At 39.1% G+C, this 16,685-nt stretch overlaps 1 protein-coding gene across 2 annotated transcripts in view; it reads right to left on the bottom strand.

Moving 5' to 3' along the window:
• Positions 1–14,695, bottom strand: part of LOC120515738 (TPR and ankyrin repeat-containing protein 1-like) — a 220,052-nt gene extending 205,357 nt beyond the window's left edge. For both annotated transcript variants that reach the window (XM_039737015.1, XM_039737016.1), the window contains exon 1: positions 14,481–14,695. The gene's annotated coding sequence lies outside the window, so the exon portion shown is untranslated. The remainder of the gene's footprint in view (positions 1–14,480) is intronic.
• Positions 14,696–16,685: the final 1,990 nt, after the last annotated feature.

The following is a 16,685-nucleotide window of genomic DNA, read 5'->3' as shown; positions in this document are numbered from 1 at the left end:
AGGAATGTGTAGGTCAAGGCAAGAGTTTTGAATTGTGGAGAGCGTGAAGCAGAGTAGTACAGGTTAAACGACAAGTGGAGAACACCAGTCAAGCGGCTGCATTATGGGGGAATCTGGAGATGCCTGACAGCAGATACTAGGATTCCTGACAGGCAATAGCAGCAGTAGGACAGCTGAATGAAAACAGTAGTCTGAACATGGAGATGAGTGGCATAGTTTATGAGGAAGGGTTGAAACCTGTGAATGTTATGAAGACACAAACAACAAGACTAGATTCTTGAAGAAATGTGTTGATTGAAAGAATTGCCCAGTCTTAGATCACGGTCCCTGACTGTGTCCAAAGGGAAGTTATTAACATCATACTTATACTATTACAGTAATAGATTAATAGATTACAAAGATAGATTTGCAAATGTGCTCTGCTAACGGCATTCCATCTTTCTGGTCACTCGTCGCACGTTTGACGCATCATCAGAGCACCGTTGCTCCAACTGCTATTAACATTGGAAGTATTGTGAGATCTCTGCACTCCTAGCATTGGAAATACCAGAGCCATTGTAAAAAACGCTGCGATATCTCTACATCCTCGGTTGGAATTGTGTTATGGAGCGAATTTTAAGCTGTGTGGAGTGGATTTTAATGTCTTATGACCTGTACAGAGATTTACTCCACAGTTATTGGTCAAATCTGAATTGTTTAATTCTCAGTCCATTGGTAATAAATCCACATTGATTCAATAAAATATTAGGGAGAAAGGACTTGACTTCATGTGTCTAACAGAAACATGGCACCAGTCAGAGGTTTACTCTGCTCTAAATGAAGCCTGTCCTTCTGGCTACAGCTACTTGGAGGCACGGTGGGCACGGTGGTGGCTTAGCTATCATCCACCGTCAGGATCTGGGGTTGTCCCCTATCTTGCTACTCGCAATATGTTCCTGCAAGTGCCTTGCATTTAAATGTAAGCCCTCTACTCCCATGACTGTTCTCCTTATTTATCGACCTCCAAAACCCAATTCTGCCTTCATCCCGGAAATGACTGATCTTTTCACAACACTTTGTGCTACTTCTGCTAACATCATAATCCTTGGAGATATAAATATTTAAATTGACAATCCCACAGGTTATCTCACTGCTGATTTCCTTGAGCTGTTAGAATCTTTTAATTTAAAACAATATGTTAATGTCCCTACACATTCTAGGGGTCATACACTTGATTTGGTCATTTCAAATGTTGTCTCAATTAGTAATCTACAAGTATATGATCTTGGTATTTCTGATCATAAAGTAGTGTCAATGGAGCTGCCTTTTTTCCCTTCTTGTACCAAACCAAAACAACAGATTCATTTCAGAAATCTGAATAACATAAATGTGGATGCCTTGACCTTGGACCTTAAATGTCTCTCCTCTGATTTTACCAGCTCCTGCACTGTTGATGACCTTGTGGATTTCTACAACCAGTCCTTAAGCAATCTCCTGGACCTTCATGCCCCCTTAACATCTAGGTCTGTCTCATTTTCGTGCTCAGCTCCCTGGTATACCTATGAGCTGCGAAAAATGAAGGCAGCTGGGCGTGTCCTTGAGCGACGGCTCAAGGCTTCTGGGTTGACTGTTCACAAACAGACTTATAAGAGGGCGTGTGCAGAAGCTTTGAAGGTTGCACGGTTCAGGTTCTATTCCACTATTATTAGTAATAGTGCCAGGAATCCCAAAAAACTTTTCTCAACTACAAATCCCCTTCTAAAACCTCCTTCATTTGTTTACTCTGAGATAAATGATGAGAGGTGCACCATGCATATCAATTTTTATAAACAAAAGGTTGATAACATTCGCTTGCATCTCTCTACCATGGACACCCTGCCGTTTCCAACTGTCGACTCATTGTCTGAGATTGTCCAGCCCCTTTGTTCTTTCTCTGTTACCACATGGGAAGAAGTGGAGGCCGTTATCAGGAAAATGAAATCGTCTACTAGTTCCCTGGACCCTTTCCCTTTAGCTCTGCTGAAGGTCAACATCTCTGCTGTCTCTCCACTTATCACTAGGATTATAAATCATTCTCTTTTGACTGGTCATATTCCTTCTGTATTAAAAACTGCTGTCATCAGACCTCTATTGAAAAAATCCAACCTTGATCCTGAAGTTCTCTCTAACTATAGGCCCATCTCCAATCTTCCATTTCTTTCTAAAGTTCCTGAGAAAATAGTTGCAGCTCAACTTCATGATCATCTCAAACTGAATAACTTGTTTGAGAAGTTTCAGTCTGGTTTTCGCCCTGGCCATAGTACTGAAACAGCCCTGGTTAGGGTTACTAATGGCCTTCTAATGACAGCAGATACTGGTCCTCCTTCTCTACTTATCCTTCTTGATCTGACAGCTGCTTTTGACACGATAGACCATAACATTCTCCTTCATCACCTGCAATACACTATTGGACTTTCTGGAAATGTTCTTAACTGGTTTACATCGTGCCTGACTAGTATAACTGAGTACGTTGCCTTGGGTAGCGCAAAATCCTATACCCACAATGTTACCTGTGGTTTCCCACAGGGCTCTGTTTTGGGCCCTATTCTCTTCAACATCTATATGCTTCCTCTTGGAACTGTCATTGGTAGACATGGATGAGGCTTAACTTTCTTCAGTTGAACAGATCAAAAACAGAAGCCATCTTAGTTGGCACACCACATCATCTTTGTTCTTCTATCATTACTGGTATTATGTTCTCTGATCAAAACATTCCTCCTTCTATATCTGTCACTAATTTGGGTGTTAAAATGAATTCTCAACTCACTTTTAACATCCATATTAAATATCTTTGTAAATCTTCTTGTTATCATCTCAAGAACATTGCTAAATTCCGCCCTATACTTACCCTGGCGGATGCAGAGAGACTTGTTCATGCCTTTGTCTCCTCCAGTTTGGACTATTGTAATGCGCTTTATATTGGGATTCCTAGTAAGAGTATCCAGAGACTCCAGTATATTCAGAACTGTGCTGCCAGAATTCTGATGAGGGTGTGAAAGTATGACCACATCACTCCTATTTTGAAAACCCTTCATTGGCTCTCTGTTTCACTTAGAATAGAGTATAAGGTTTCCCTCCTTACCCATCATACTTCTTCACGTACCCTCCGCTCTGTACACATTAACTCTCTTCAAGTTCCCAGAACTAAGCTCAGCAGCATGGGTGACAGGGCCTTTTCTTCTGTGGTGCTGAGACTGACACCCTCCCGGATTACCTGAGAGCCCCACAGTCAACTGATGTTTTTAAACGAGATTTAAAAACTTATATTTTTAGAAAGATATTTTATTATTGAAGTATTTTTTTAGGTCTTTTTGTTTTATCACTTTATTTTACTCTGTAGCACTTTGAGATTGTTTATATAAAGTGCAGTATAAATAAAATGTATTATTATTAGACTAGACATTAAGCCCGTTAAAATAACGGGCGCTAGAACAGTAGTGGATAGACATTTGTATGAACAGTCTACTGTATATTAAATGGCAAGGGACCTTGTATGTGGCTGTAATATGTGTCACTGTATTGTGTGCCTTTAATTTTCTCTCTCAGTAATACTGGTTTGTATTTCCGTGAAATGCCTGTAATTTTGTCTGACAGTAATACAGTGGAACCTCGGTTCACGACCATAATCCGTTCCAGACCGTATGAACTGTATGTAAATATATATTTTTTTAAGTTTTTAAGCACAAATATAGTTAACTATACCATAGAAAGCACAGCGCAATAGTAAACTAAATGTAAAAACATTGACTAACACTAAGAAAACCTTGAACAACAGAGAAAACTAACACTGCAAGAATTTGCGCTATAGCCTTATGACCCGCTCGCTAAAAACTCTTTTTTTAATGAGTTTTAAGCACAGGGGAAAAATTGAACATTTGAAAAATCTGTAATTTAATAAACAACCAAGAAAAGTAACATTGCAACAATGCACGCGCGTGCCTGTGTGTGTGTCTCTCTCTTGTGCGCCTTTGTGTGTGTCTCTCGCGTGTGTGTCTCTTAGCTCACGCCTCTGTATCTGTGTGTGTGTCTGTCTGTCTCGTCTGTGTGTGTCTGTCTGTCTGTCTGTCGCGCGTGCCTGTTTGTCTCGCGTGTGCGTGTGTGACGCGCGCGCCTGTGTGTGTGTGTGTGTGCGTGCGTGTGCGCGTGCGTGAGTGCGTCTGTGTGTGTATCTCTCTGCACAGGGAATGCACAGGAAGAGACTGAACACGTGCTGTGTGGACCCGCGCATGCGCACTTCACCAGAAGACACACGGACACTGGACGCACACAAGGGTTTTATTAAAGAGGATGATTAGTAATAGTAATTAGTAATTGATTACAAAGGTGTAACAATGAAAACTGGGGAAGGAAAAGGGGAATGAAAAGGTGGTCTGAGATATGCAGTGGAATGATAAATAAGCAAGAAAGTTAGATTGCATGTGAAAATGAAAATGAGACGTTGAGATGAGTTAACCAGCTGAGTAAACTGAAGGAGACAGAAAGCGCCAGAATTAAAAGGAAGAAATGAGAATGATGTTGACAAATGAATTAGGGGAGTCATTGGATGTTGCAGTCCCATAAAACAAACAATGACAAAATCCAAGAATGAGGACGCTAATGAGAGAAATAAATCAGGTTCATCTAGAAAGTTTTTTTTTTTGTAGAATAGGATGATAGATCATAACCTGAGGAGCATATTGTAAGGGATAGTTACATAAAAAGTATGAAAGGACTGTGGAGAAAGAAATCCGTGATGAGGGATAACAAATATCCATTTAGGCAATTAAAGTTAAACAGTACCCTATTAATTTGTCATGGATTGTATCAAATACAGATATATATATTGTCACAGGCAGCTGGGGGTGGAGCCCAGCCGGGGCGCCCGAGCAGATTGGAGGAGGGCTGGTGCCTCCTTCCGACCACGAGGGGGGGGGGCCTTGGTTTTGTTGGTGGCCTCGGGTAAGGGGCTTGGAAATCCAACCCTGTAGGGGTCCGTGGCCACCGCCAGGTGGCGCCCCGGTGCCTGAAGAAACCTGAAGCCTGGGGGAAGAAGACAGGGGACACCTGGAGGGAGTCCGGGTGCGCAGCCAGCAATTCCGACACACTGGGGCGTGTCTGCGAAGGAATGCTGGGAAGCAGCTGGAGAACATCCGGGGTGTGATAAAAGGAGCCGCCTCCCTGCAGTCAGAAGCGGAAGTTGGGTGGAAGAAGGACGGAGCTGGAGAGAGGACTGAAAGAGATTGGGAAAGGGCCGGACTTTGGGGGATCGGTGCTGGAGGCACTGGGTTCGTGCACTAAAACTATTTGTACATAGGTGTAAATAAACGTGTGTGTGGTGGAACAAACGATGTCCGTCTGTCTGTGTCTGGGTCTCGTTCACAATATATATATATATATGATTAAGTATAAAAAAAAATGGCAATGTCTAATTAGATGAGGTGATCTGAGTTTCAGTCAGAATTATGAAAGCAGACATGAAGTTCCACAGGTCTAAAGAAATAAAAGACTTTAGGGGAAGAAAAGAGAAGTCAAGTTAGGGAAATTGGAGATTTCCCTGGAAGGGAGGAGCATCCAGTAGCATGAAGAAAGGAATGGGATGAGTATAAGGATAAAAAACAATCATTGAAAGAATAAAATTCTTACTGAGAAGCAATGCAAAAGAAAAGCTGATATTGGTACACGTCTACCCACAACTTCTATTAAAAATGTGCATGGAGACCTGTTTAAATGTAATGATCGCAACAGAAATGCATAATATTAGAGCATTGCTTGACAATGGAAACAAACAACTAAGAAAAGTCACAAAAAGTGTTGTAGATGTAAATTTTTCTGTATAGCTCCTGAAATAGCTAGCCATCTTACATAAAACTGCCAGCTAGTCCCTATTCACATCAAAACAGTTCTACTGAGGAACAGATAGTGAGAAAAAAGAGCAGATTATGATGTTATCTGAAAGGGTCATTAGTGGTTTCTCTGCTTTGAAGGGAAAAGTAGGTTTAAATGTAGAAATAGTATTACCACAGCAATCAAAATCCAAAATCTATATATATAATTCACTAAGGGAAGACACCCATGGAAAGGCAAGACAACCATGAAAAGCACGCCGGAAGGGGCGTGGATTCACTAAGCCGCCGACAAGTGAGACACCTATGACGCACGCAGGAAGGAGCCACGCCCACCAACTCCAAGACCATTGGATACGATGACAACTCGCAGGGCCACGCCCACCAACTTGGATGCGACGACACCGGAAAAATGGTGTCAATGATATTCGTTTGTCGTAGAGGCCACATGTAGTGCAGGTCAGGTTAATGTCATGTGCATGTCATGCACCTCCGAGCTACGTTGACTGTTCATAGAGGCATGTTTCTCGCGGAGGTGAATCGCCATATGCAGCGTGTGAAATGGTTTGCGAGGGGTATCCCATGGGATCCTTAAAACAATCCTTTACAACTGAGATTTAAGCACAATGAAGTAAGCAGTCTTTAAAAACCGAGTTTTCGGTTACGAAGCACGACCACGTGCACCATAGCAAACTGTTTTACACGCTACATACAGCTATTTGCATCCGCGACAAACATGCGTCTTCTTAGATGCTCCTGCAGGAACACGGAAGACGTTTTCCTGCCCACCAACACTCCTTTTTCACTGGCCAGCGTCTACCCTCGCTCTCTAGGCATCCACACTGCCTGCCCATTTGAACAGACGCAAAAACTCACCGACCACCCAGTTAGTACCTTTCGTCTGTGGTAAGAGTCCACATGCATGTCTGAGCCAAGTGGCGTTTGTTATGCCGCGGGTTTACTATTGTGTTGTATTTTGCTCTCTCCAGAGTTCCATCTTTTCATTCACTTACTGTTGTATTCTCACACCAAACCGTTTTAGACATCCATGTCTTTCCAGAAGTGTTTAGCATTCAATAAATAATTATGCATGAGATTGACCGTGTGTCTACCCAGCGCAGAGAGGCGTGGGTAAGCCGTTGGACCCCATTCGGGCTGCAAGCCATGGAATTCCCACTAAGTGTGACTCATACGCTCCCACTCATTACGTCCCTACCCTTTGCGCACACCCCCCTCCTACCGTGGTCGGGTATCTTGGTGGATTATACTGTATATAGAAACGCAGCCAAACCCGAGGGGTGTCCCCTGGGGTCCTTAAAACATTCCTTTACAACTGAGGTTAAAACACAATGAAGTAAGCAGTCTTTAAAAACCGAGTTTTCGGTTACGACGCACGACCGCATGCACCATAGCAAACTGTTTTACACGCTACATACAGCAATTCGCATCCGCGACAAACATGTGTCTTCTTAAATGCTCCTGCACTTTGTTCACACCTCCCTCCCACCTCGCTACTACCGTGGTCGGGTGTCTTGGTGGATTATATATAGAAAGGCAGCCAAACCCACACAGAGCAATGAAAAGTCTAAAGTTCCATCTTTTCATTCACTTTCTGTTGTATCCTCAAACCCTCCCTTTTTAGACAACTGTGTCTTTCCAGAAGTGTTCCATCAATAAATAATTATGCGGCGTTTGTCATGCCGCGAGTTCACTATTGTGTTGTATTTTGCTTTCTCCAGAGTTCCATCTTTTCATTTGCTTACTGTTGTATTCTCACACCAACCCGTTTTAGACAACCGTGTCTTTCCAAAAGTGTTTAGCATTCAATAAATAATTATGCATGATATTGAGCGTGTGTCTACCCGGCGTGGGTAAGCCGTTGAACCCAATTCGGGCTGCAAACCGTGGAATTCCCACTAAGTGCGACTCATATGCTCCCACTGGTTGCGTCCCAACCCTTTGTACACACCCCCCTCCCACCTCACTACTACTGTGGTCGGGTGTCTTGGTGGATTATATATAGAAAAGCAGCCAAAACCGCACAGAGCAATGAAAAGTCTACATCAGTCACAGGTACATCTGGACTGTGTAAAGACGATGACTCAAGTGACGAGTTGGAGGTGGGCACATGAGCAGGCAGTGCATACTGAACGAGAAATCAGCAGACTAGCATGACGGACGGAGCTGAATGGACGTCCTTCTCCTCTCCTCCTGTTCCAAACTCCACGCCGTGCACCCCAGCCCTCCGTCTGGCAGGAGAAGGCGCGAGGACGGTCCGCCAGTTTTCAGTCACGGGCGATTGTGTGTTGGTTCGTTGCGTGCATTGTTACAATGTTGCTTTTCTTGCTGATTTATTACATTACCGATTTTTCAAATGCTAATTTTCTCCCTGTGCTTAAAAATCATTAAAAAACCGGCCTGATTATACGGAGTATGGTACGCCGCAGGTTGGCTAGTTACTAATATTTTTTCATGAGCTGGCAGTTTTTTGTACTGCTTAAACAGGGGAATATTATATTAATCAAATCACCATGATTGAACTGACTACTGATGTTCTTTGCATCAGCTGTAACCTTGTTCACATGGCAAAAAGTGAGAGAACTGGTTTCCATCTGATGAGAGAAACAACTGTTGCATTCTTCAGATAAACCATAAGACTTACTGGACATTTAAAGACAATTAACTAGTCATCCCTTAAAGACTCTTCAAGAAAGCCTAGTCTTTCTCCAAAGATAATAAGCAAAAGTTAAGTTTAGCCTTTGACCCTTTCTTTTACAATAACTGTTGGATTACACAACATAACGTTTTTGATGTTTTTTCACATCAGGGTCAAGTCTGTTACATCAGCTGCTCATTTCTCAGATTTAAAGAGTCTTGCCTCATTCCATTTGATAACTATTTATCTGCAAAGGTTTATATAATTGTATCACAATCTTTATTTCCAGTTGGTGCTCCAATTTTCCTCAGGCTACGCAACAGAATATAAGGAGAGTAAAACACAATGAGAATTTGAAAGATGTTACTGTATACAATTTTAACTTTGCTAGGTAATAAATTGATTCTGCAAACAAGAGTATTAATATTGAAAAGGTATTAGCTTGATTTGGAATTGTGAACTGGTTTTGCTCTCTTTGGTTTGCATTTTTAAAGTGTATTTTTTAACCCATTTTGTTTATGTTCATGTTTTGATTTATTTTGAAAATCTTTCAATAATAAAAACTTTTCAGTATAAAAGAACATAGTTTTGTTATTGTGGACAAGAGGGTTTCAATGGTTCTCACTATATAACCCAGCTCCTTAATATAAAAATTAATCAAACCAAGATAGACAATTCCTGTTGTCATAGATGGCTGGTACCCTTGCGAGGTCGGGACACTTCTACTATGGAAAGACCTGAGGAGCCAGTGTAAACAGAACACTGCCTCACCCGAAACACTAGATGGCAGGCCCTCTGGGTGGCAGCCGTGCCTAGGACTTCATGGTAGATGGATTCCGATATAGCCCTGTTGGGATCTGGGGGCAATGCAGCTGTTCCTGAGCCCGTGTGGGCAGTTCATCCGGAAGTGCTGCCGAAAGTAGGGCAACGAGCACGTGAAGCACTTCCGGGTGCCTTAAATAAGGGACCAGTGGACAGTGCTCAGGGAGCCAAAGTTGGACAAAGTGTACAAAGGAGAAGAGGAGGAGTAAAGACAGAGAAGAATTGTTAGTATTGTGTGCTTTTGTGTTTGTGGGACTGAGTTGTGCCTGTGGCAAACAGGGAAGGCGTTTCCAACATAGTGAAGAAAAAAATAAACACATCTTTGTTTTTATCAGTGGGCCTCTAGCATCTGTCTGTGTTGGGTAGAGTTGTTATACTGTATACATAAAACTTAGCTCCTCTATCATTGTTTATTAATCTAACAGCTTTTCTGGACATTCTCTACTTTAATCAATACTTTTATCACCCATTAAATTATTAAGCATTTGAAAGTGTGCTCTCTAGTTATACAAAGAGGCAGTTTGGATTTGATTTGGACCAGAGGATGAAACGTTATCAAGTAACAAGGTAAAGTTGAAATGAGAAAGTCGAATTAAACCAAAGTCAAACTGCTAAGCCCAAAATATAGCAATTATAGTTAAAAAATAATAAAGCGAAATTACCTAAATCAGGAAATATTAAGTAAAGAAACACAGAAAAAGTCTTTAGTGGACTCTGCATTCTCAGTTAACCAGGAATTGTATCGCCTTTATACTGATATGCTGATTATGTCAAAATCTTCCAATCTCATCCTTCAGAGGCAACCACCTGAGCAATATTTAACAAAACATTTACAAAATAGCAGCACCCATAAAAAACAAAATGGCGGTAGAAAAACTGTGAATACTTTGTAACTAGATTAACATAACCTTAAAAACAAAAAATATATATATTAGAAATGGAATTGACACCCCAAATAACATGAAATGGTAATTTAAAAGTCTTGAAATAAGACCAGAATATGGAATATTCTCCCCTAGCTGGGGTTCAAAGTCATGTGATTTTGGTGCCATTTATTTATGTTAATGCTTCTTTTGTTTATTATGTGCTACCTGCCATTCACCCCCAGAAGTGCCCCCTACTCTATAATTTGTGTTGGTTCATTTCAAATGCACTCTAGGAGTGTTGAGTTGATTGTGTTTTGCTGTATTTTTTGTGGATTTCTGGTATTTTTGAACCTTTGCTCTGTTTTTTTGACTTTGTGTGGGATACTATATTGTGACTTGTTTGCTTTAGATTACCTATACTTTTTAGGCAATTCCTTTTTGCATTTGTGCTCTGCTGAGCTTGCTTTTGTTCACAGAACAATTTTGTCAAGAATAAACCTTTTTTTATTTTATAAAGATTCTTCAGGGCTCTTTTTGTTGCTAGCTGGGGGTAGGCAGGGTAATCACCCCTAGTGGGCAAGTTTGGAAATATTTATGGTTCCGATGTGCTTTTGGTACTCCCAGTTCACAAGAGCTTCTTTTGAAGGCCTCCCCTTTTTTGCTGTGGAGAAAACTAATTTCTGATAGTCATACTTGCTTCAATGTTTGGATCATGAATACAATATTAAACAGCAAACATGTCATCACATAACATTGACAATAATGGAGAAAAAGGATAGTTAAATGCTTTTGTGATTATGTTGAATTCCTGTTAAGTGGCCTTATGACCTGCAGTTAGAAATGTACTCTATTACCCGACATAATTGAGAAGGTAATAAAGTAGACTTGCAGTATGGGTAAAGGTCTTTACATTTTTAATACATTGAGTGATACACATATCTTGAATAAAAGGGAGCTATGTTTCAGAAATATTCTGGGCTGATTTAAATGCTTCATGGTCCTTAGTTGTGCAGGTTCACTGAGGATGGATTTTGCTGGTAGAGTATAGATGGGGACATCTAGGCCTTCCTTAAAAATATAAGGAAATTAAGGTATTGTTGTTTCTTTTTGGCAATAACTGAGATGTGTTGTGTTCTCATAAACTTATCATAAATATCGGTGTGAATATGGTATCCCCCCTTCTTAATGGTTTCTGTACAGCTCCTTGGTTTTGTTGACATTAAAGGAGAGTTTGCCAACGTGGCAGCACTGTGTTAGAGGACAAACCTCTTTCCCTTAAGTTGTTTAATTATTGTTGGTGATTATTACCGTGATGATAGTGTTATTAACCTCTGTGGATCTGTTGTGGTAGTGTGCAAACCAGAGATTTTCCAAAGTATCTGAAATGATGTGCTTAATGTGTCCATAATAAATAATATACAGGCCCAATGAGAGGGGTAATATTCCCTGGGCACATGATTTCTATTGGTCCAGCTAGGTGCCCCGATAGGGGTCTGTGTTGGAAATTGCTATTACCCCACATCACCTCATTGCTCTAAAAACCACAAAGGGAAAGCTCTTCTTAGCTCTGAAAATTCCAAGGTGACATGGGCTCTTCATCCCCCTGAAAACTGCAGGCTGAAATCCCATCCTACACTCTGCAATCTGTACCCCAGACCTGATGTTGGCTCTTAACGTCCCTGATAATACAGTTTACTTTTATCTTTGATTCTGAGATAATAGTGGTTTTCAAATGAGTTGGAACTATAGTTTCTCTAACTAAAGAATTAAAAAGTTTATGCAAATGCCAGCTAACTATTGCTACATTCAAAATGCAATCTGACACTCCATCCAGATCATCTCCTTTACAGAAACTGACTTGTTTAAAAGTTTGCTTAACGTGGTTGTTATAAATTGTTTGTGTAGTCATTTGTTGCTGTATGTTAAGATATTTAAAAGTCATTCAATAAATGTTTTCAATTTTAAAGATGCCCTCTGTTTTCTCAATAAAATTAATAACTTGCACTGTAAAAGCCAAAACTGTGATTAGTCTAGCATGTGTATTTATTTACTAAATTCATTATCATTAAGTACACTTTCACAATAATAATACAAACACATTCTTCTGTGATCCCTTGCTTGTCATTTTAGACTTTGATGTTTATATTTCATTTATTGCTCAAACTTGCTTTCTGTCTTCTAACTTTCAAAACTTTAGCTTTTCAGATGCCCTGCCCTGTTCTAACTGACTGAACATAAAGTATTCAGACTGCTCCACATCTACAAAATTTCATTGGTTCTTTTTTTGAAGTGAATTTAATTTTACATAGTCATATACTCACCACTTCATTTAGCACAGCTTTTCCTTTACATATTCTTGCTATGCCAAAACCTTTTATATTTAAAGCATCTTATAGGACTGACAATATTTCAACATGTCCATCCATTCCTTTTCTAAAACAACCTAATTCAATTTTAGGTTATCTATATATTTAAGTTTTCTTCACACACCCCACAGATATGCATGATAGGTAATGGCAAGATACTCTAGATTAGCCCAAAGTAAGTGAGTTTCAGTATGTATGCTAATACTGAATATTTTACAATGAACACATACTCAGTAATGAAATGATAGATCTTTGACTAAGCTGGTTTAGAAAACAGACAGATGAGGAACCTGGAATTAATGCTAATAAACTTGAGTACACAGCAAGAGCTAACTGTTGACGTTGTGCCAATTGTTGATATATATGTCTATTTCAAAGTTTTCCTTGAACTAAAATAGGTCAGTGCCTTAACTTGTTGCCCTAGATTTATAACATAGCATCAACCAAAACATTTTTCTTTGGTATTGGAATAATTATTTATTTTTTAAGTATATAGGATTTACTTTGCATTACATTAAGCAATTCTCTATCTTTTTTAACTACCTCCAGCTCAGTTTAAGGCAAGCTATTAATATAAGTGGGTTAATCTTACTTAATTTCCTTGTTACGTAAACTACTTTATATAAAATCACTCATTTCATCACTTGAATCATTTACACTAGAACTACATACTTCTTTACATCTTCATTTTCTCACACACATGTATCTAGTTTTTCCTGAATGCAAGCTTATTCTGTTGATTTTTGAGGTAAATTATGATTGGAACTGTGGAAATGTGATAAAGGTTTTTCCAACAGGGTCTATATCATTCAAAAGAATCCTTCAGTCCCCCAACATCTTTAATTTCAACAATAATAAATTACTTCATAGTTATTAGCTATGCTTCTTGCATAATAATATGTGAATCTAACTTGAGTTTAAATTGTTTTCTAATCTACTTTGTTGTTTTGAGTTGCTTTCTATTATTCTGTTTTTGCATTACAAACAACTTAATGACAAACAACGTTAACATAAAGGTTGATTTTAAAATGTCGTCACTTAAATTGAATTATAAAGGTGACATAGTGAGCTTTGTTGTTTCCAATGTGATTAAAGTGTGGGCAGGCACACTTTGCTGTTTTTTTGTAACACTTCTCATTGTAAGTGTGCAAGTAGTTGTTCCTTTAAGATTCCAGATTATAGATTATTGAAAGTATTAAAGTATTATTTAAAGTATTCAATTTCAAATTTAAAAGAATACAATTCAAAGAACCCAGTTTAATTTATGAAGAACTGTTTCAGCATCTGGCCAAACCCTCATTATAATGTTAACAGAAAAAAAGCACTTGACTAGAATAAAAAAAAAAAATCATAAATATCAACAGGACTGGTGAAATCACTTGAAATGCTGTGCATAAAATTCATATCAATTCAAATGAAAATTTAGTAATTAATGTAGAGAAAGCCTACCACTCTCTCTCTCTGACATCTAAACAGACTTCTTATACTAATATTGAGGTACACTAAAGGGTAAAATGTGGGCATAAAGAAAATACACTTCTCATTATTGTGTTGGAGGCTTTACTGTAATAAACTTTGTCAAAGAAAATACACTTCTCATTATTGTGTTAGAGACTTTACTATAATAAACCTTGTCATTTGCTGCACAGTGTGTATGAGTTTGTATGCTAATACCACTATCCTAGTACCTTTAAACATTTCCATAAATGTAAGTGTATTCTTGAATTGTTTCAAACTTCTTAATATCATTTAGTCATGAATACCTTCTTTAGCAAAATGAGTTTCAGAAGGAGCAAGAACCAGTAACCAGTGGAATAGGATTAATCACTTTCTCAGATTATAGAGGGAGACATAGATGGCATTTAAACCCACATCTTAGCTTCTGAGCAAACTACACAAGTATTAGAACCCCAATTGTAAAACATTTTACCTGAACACAGAGTGATGAGCTCTCAGCTGCCCGATGTGATGCAGATTAGACTAAAGAGAAGGAGTATATCCTTCAAGATGTACTCGATGAAGTGTAGTCCAGGACCCCCAATTACCTCAGGTGGGACAGGCAAGGCAGAATTATTGTAGAAGCTGTACAAAGAGAAACACTTATTATCAAGCTACTGTAAACAGGCTGCTGGACTCCATACTTTCAGTTTCATTTACTCTTGCTGAGGTTCAGCTGTACTCTCCACCCCCTGAACTGTAAATTGGAGTTACGTGTAAAAGAGTGCAGGAAATATCTCCTGATTGGTATCACAGCTCTTCTACTGGCTCCCTGCCTGAACAGAGAAAATAAAAGTGGTGAGTGAAATGACGCCCAGCAACATGGGTCAAACAAAGAAATAACTAATGCTTTGAGGATTTCCCTCCTTACATTAGAAGCTTTTCTGTTTTTCTGCTTCCTCCACAAGCAGGAACAGAAAATGTGTCTTTTCAGAGATACAATGCTCAGTGAGACGCAAGACATCTAATGTCATTCTTACTCAAGGTGCTAGTGGATAACAGTGGCCAGACACAGAATGTATACACCAAAAATTCAGATAAAATTTATAGTTAAATGGCAACTAAAAGAATAAAACAATACTGTAACTAGCTAAAATGATTTTTAAAATATTGAATAAATATAGTAATAATAATAATATAATAATAATAATAATATTTAAAATATAGAATAAAAACAATGGCTAAACAAATTTTGTCTGTGGATCTGGCTAGGCCACTGAAGGACATCGTCAGAGTTAACCTTAAGCTACTCCTGTGTAGCCTTTGCTTTGTGCTAAGTTCTCTGGAGACGGGTTTTTATTATGGACATCTCTGTAGTTTGCTCTGTTCGAATTTTCCATTGACCTTGAGTAGTTTCCATGTCCCTGCTGCTAAATACCCATCCCACAGCATGATGCTGCCACCTTCTTGCTTCTCTGTTGGAATGGTATTACACAGGTGATGAGCAGTGTCTGGTTTCCTCCAGACATAACAATTAGAATTGAGACCAAACAGTTCAATGTTGGGTTCACTGCACTAGAGAATCTTGTGTCTCACAGCCTGAGAATCATTTAGGTGCCTTTTTGCCCATCCAAGCGGGCTTTAATAGACCTTTTACTGAAAAACGTCTGTCTGGCGACTCACCCATAAAGATCAATCATTGAAGTGATGCAGTGATGGTTGTCTTTCTGGAATCTTCTCTCATCTACACATAGGTTCTCTGGAACTCAGCCATAGTAGCCTTTAGGTTCTTGCTCAATTCTTTTACTAAGGCCCTTTTCCCCCAATTGCTCAGTTTGACCATAAGAAGGGTCATGGCTGTTCCAAACTTCTTCTGTTTCAGAATAACGGAGACCACTGTGCTCCTGGGAACCTTCAATGCTCCCCAAATTTATTGTGGCCCTCAGCAATATCTGTGTCTTGACACAATCCTGTCTTCAGGTTCTACAGGAAATTTCTTTAGAATTTCTTCACATAGCTTGGTTTTTGATCTGTGAGACACTCTGTAGACAGGTGTGAATGTTCCTTTCCTAAACATGTCTTATTAATTGCATTTAGCACAGATGGACTGGAAAAACAAAGTTTAGAAAAACCTCAGTGATTTTCAATACTGTAGAATGGGGTGCATCTGAGCCAGATTTCAAGTGTCATAGCAAATGGTCCGAATATTTCTGTCAATGTAATATTTTAGTATGTTTTTATTTTTAATAAATTTCCAAAAATACCTAAACTCTTATTTTTGCTTTGTCATTCTGGGGTGTTGCTTAATAAGGCCAAAAAAAAATTAAATTAATAAGGCTGCAACATAAGTAAATGTGAGAAAAGTTAAGGGGTCTGAATACTTTTTAAATGAAGTCTAAGAAACATGCACATGCATGTAGGCAGTATAATCCCTATGTAATGACACATAAAAATTGAGCTTAGTTCCAGGCATTCTGGATCTCTATTGCTTTTGTTTTATTTTTTACTCAACAATCCAATTAAGGGACTGCAAGCACAAAGATCTGATGCAGGGATGTATGGATGGATGTTAACATCAGTGGAATCAAACACTATTGACAGTGTCTTTTCACTTTTCACTTTTTATGACAGGTTGTCATGGAGATTGCGAGAGGTTCCCAAAACTGAGCATAACATAAATTCAGCAAAATAGAGAGAG

The sequence above is a fragment of the Polypterus senegalus genome, chromosome 15 (assembly GCF_016835505.1).
Source record: "Polypterus senegalus isolate Bchr_013 chromosome 15, ASM1683550v1, whole genome shotgun sequence".
NCBI classification, from domain to species: domain Eukaryota; kingdom Metazoa; phylum Chordata; class Cladistia; order Polypteriformes; family Polypteridae; genus Polypterus; species Polypterus senegalus.
This window is presented reverse-complemented; position numbering and strand designations above follow the sequence as displayed.